Below are 4,049 nucleotides of genomic sequence, written 5' to 3' on the forward strand. Positions count from 1 at the left end.
AGGATGTGTTAATTTCTCAATACATGTTTGGACTTCTGATGAGACCTTGGCTCCTTTGCTTGAGCTACAGCTCCCGTGTTGTCACAAAACACCGGGACAGGAGCAACTCCATTAGGAATGACGCCCAACTCTTGGGCGAAATTCCTTATCCAAACAGCCTTCTTTGCTGCATCTGATGCAGCAATGTATTCGGCCTCTGTGCTGCAATCCGCAATACTGTCTTGCTTGGAACTCTTCCAAGAGACAGCAGCACCATTGAGCATGAATACAAACCCAGAGGTTGACTTTGAGTCATCGATATCGCTTTGGAAGCTAGAGTCGGTATAGCCTTCCAATTTCAGTTCTCCACCCCATAGACCAAGAACAACTTATTGGTCCTTCTCAAATACTTGAGGATGTCTTTCACAGCTTTCCAGTGTGGAAGACCAGGGTTCGATTGATATCTACTCACTACACTTAGTGCGAAAGCCACGTCAGGACTTGTAGATATCATCCCATACATGATGCTACCAATCGCAGATGCATCAGGACTTGTGTTGAGTATCTATATATCCATGTGATCTCAGGTTCGAGTCTGGGAAGGCACAGACTCCGGTGCATGGGCTGGAGAGTTCTATGAGTAACCCATACGACGCCTATGGAAAGCCCGTGAGGGAAGAGTTCCATAGATGGGCCAAGGCCCATAGAGCAGAGCCCAAGATCGGGATAGCCTTGTGTCGATTGGGGCAGTGGGCCGTATGGGCGGTCCACTGGGCCTGTAATGGGCCGTTACAAACTCAATTGGTACCAGACTTGTGCTGAATATCTATATATCCATGTGATCTCAGGTTCGAGTCTGGGAAGGCACATACTCCAGTGCATGGGCTGGAGAGTTCTATGAGTAACCCATACGACGCCTATGGAAAGCCCGTGAGGGAAGAGTTCCATAGATGGGCCAAGGACCATAGAGCAGAGCCCAAGATCGGGATAGCCTTGGGTCGATTGGGGCAGTGGGCCGTATGGGCGGTCCACTGGGCCTGTAATGGGTCGTTACAAAAGCCACGTCAGGACGTGTAGATATCATCCCATACATGATGCTACCAATCGCAGATGCATAAGGAATGCTTGTCATCGCCGCTATCTCGACATCAGTCTTGGGAGACATAGACTTGGATAGGGACACACCATGACACATTGGTAGATGTCCTCTCTTGGACTCATCCATCGAGAACCGCTTCACGATGGTATCAATGTATGTGGACTGGGTGAGACCAAGCAATCTTTTTGATCTATCTCTATAGATCTGTATTCCCAATACAAAAGATGCTTCATCCAAGTCCTGCATCGAGAACTTACTTGCTAACCATATTTTAGTTGATTGCAACATTCCTACATCATTCCCAATGAGTTGAATGTCATCAACATAAAGCACCAGGAATGTTACAGCACTCCCACTGACCTTCTTATACACACAGGGTTCCTCAGGATTCTTAGTAAAACCAAACTCTTTGATTGTACTATCGAATATGAGGTTCCAACTCCTAGATGCCTGCTTTAGACCATAAATAGATCTCTGAAGTTTGCATACCATATGCTCACTTGCGATAGATGTAAACCCTTCAGGTTGAGACATGTAAATCTCTTCCTTAATATCCCCATTAAGAAAAGCTGTCTTAACATCTATCTGCCATATCTCATATTCATACCATGCAGCTATGGCTAGCAATATCCTTATCGACTTGAACATTGCAACTGGAGAAAAGGTTTCCTCAAAGTCAACTCTTTGTCTTTGAGTATATCATTTTGCCACCAACCGCGCCTTGAAGGTCAATACCTTCCCATCCGCCCCAAGTTTCCTCTTGTAAATCCATTTACACCCTATGGGAACAATTCCCTCAGGTGGATCCACGAGATTCCACACTTGGTTCGAATGCATGGAATTCATCTCAGATTCCATAGCTTCAAGCCACTTGGATGAATCGCCATCAGATAACGCTTCCTTGAAGGTCTTTGGATCACATACATGGATAGGCTCATCATGGCCCTCTTCAAGAAGCAGACCATACCTCATAGGAGGTCTCGAGACTCTCTCGGATCTTCTAGGAGCTTGTATCTCCTCTCTTGACTCTTCGGGTGTGGGTTCTACAATTGTGGGTGTCTCTCGAACCTCTTCGAGTTCTATCATCTCCCCTTTTCTGTCCAATAGAAATTCCTTTTCAAAAAAGATTGCATTCCTAGAAACAAACACCTTTGTTTCTTGGGGATGATAGAAATAGTATCTAACTGAATTCCTTGGATATCCCATAAAGTAACATAAATTGGATCGGCTATCCAATTTATCTCCCACTACCTGCTTCACATAAGCAGGGTACCCCCATATTCTAAGATAAGAATATTTGAGAGGCTTACCCATCCATATCTCATATGGAGTCTTATCAACTGCCTTTGAATGGACATTGTTCAACAACAGTGCCGCTGTCTCAAGCGCATATCCCCAAAAGGATGGTGACAACTCCGTGAACCCCATGATAGACCGAACCATGTCCATCAAAGTCCGTTTATGACGCTCTGAAACACCATTCAACTGTGGTGTAGCGGGCGGAGTCCACTGCGAGAGAATCCCATTCTCCCTAAGAAATTCTTGGAACTCGGCACTCAAGTATTCACCACCTCGATCCGATCGAAGTGACTTGATGCTTCGTCCCAACTGTTTTTCTACTTCACTTCTGAATTCTTTGAACCTTTCAAAGGCTTCAGACTTGTATTTCATCAAATAAACATACCCATACCTCGAAAAGTCATCGGTAAAGGTGATGAAGTAGGCATGTCCATGCTTAGTGGTGATGCTAAGCGGACCGCACACATCGGTATGGATCAAATCCAATAACCCTTTGGCTCGCTCCACATGGCCCTTAAAGGGAATTTTAGTCATCTTTCCTTTCAGACATGATTCACAAGTCGTGAGAGCATCAATATCAGACATATTAAACATGCCTACTCCCACTAGCTTTGTTCATCCTTCTTAGGGAAATATGTCCTAATCGAGCATGCCACAATTGTGACGAATTTAGAGTATCTTGTTTTCGCTTGTTTGTTGTTGTTATAGCTTGGACATTGTTTAGTGGAATATCTTTCAATTTTAAATTGTAGAGATCGTTTTCAAGTTCTCCAGTACCAATTAAACATTCATTCTTGTAAATGTTGCAAACACCTTTGCTAAATAAACAAGAAAATCCATCTTTATCAAGCATAGAAATGGAAAAAAGTTTTTCACCAAATCTAGTACAAACAAAACATCTCTTAAAATTAACTCAAAGTCATTGTTGTACCTCGGTGTTCCAATGCCTTCTTGGTCGTGATCCACCAGTTCTTGGCAACATCATGCAACTGGTGCCCTATCAGTTTCACTCTCCGCTCGTCAGTGTAGTCTAGAGACTCAAACAGCATCTCGATATCGTCTAGCCAACTCTCACAATCCACTGAAGTCTCGGTACCTTTCAGAGTCGACGGATGAAAAGACTGAAATCTTTTTAATAGTGTCTCCATCGGAGTAGCTGTAACATTCATCGGAGGATTTGAAGTACTACCATGTTCCGGTAATCTTCTAGGAGGCATATCTGATTGACAAAAGGATTAGTAGCCCCAAACAATAATTCTGTTTCAGTCCTCCTCCGATCATCTTACTGTTGATCTAGAATCGGTGCTGCTTTATTCTCAATAAACATATTACCATATCAAATCAGATAATTCAAGTAACATGTATTAAAGCAGTAAGACATGCAAGAAATCAAAAGCAAGAAAGAAAACTCAATCTACCCCGCTCACTAGCTTCTTCTATCTCAATCTCAAGGATCTATCGCTCTGATACCACCTGTTGAAGGGACCCGGACGCTAATCATGTTCTTAACCGTCATTGGGACTAATTTATCAATTATAATAAAAAGGTCTAAATTTTTTTTTTAAATATAATATCAAATGCGGAACGTAATGGAATCACTCTACTATACATATCAGTATAAAAGTAAAGTACAAGTCTTGTACTATATGCAATCATTTACAAACTAAGGTTC

At 42.9% G+C, this 4,049-nt stretch overlaps 1 pseudogene; it reads right to left on the minus strand.

Annotated features, from left to right (window-relative positions):
* Nucleotides 1-3,594, minus strand: part of LOC140983869 (uncharacterized) — a 9,240-nt pseudogene extending 5,646 nt beyond the window's left edge.
* Nucleotides 3,595-4,049: the final 455 nt, after the last annotated feature.

This window comes from Primulina huaijiensis, chromosome 9, assembly GCF_012295235.1.
Source record: "Primulina huaijiensis isolate GDHJ02 chromosome 9, ASM1229523v2, whole genome shotgun sequence".
NCBI classification, from domain to species: Eukaryota; Viridiplantae; Streptophyta; class Magnoliopsida; order Lamiales; family Gesneriaceae; genus Primulina; species Primulina huaijiensis.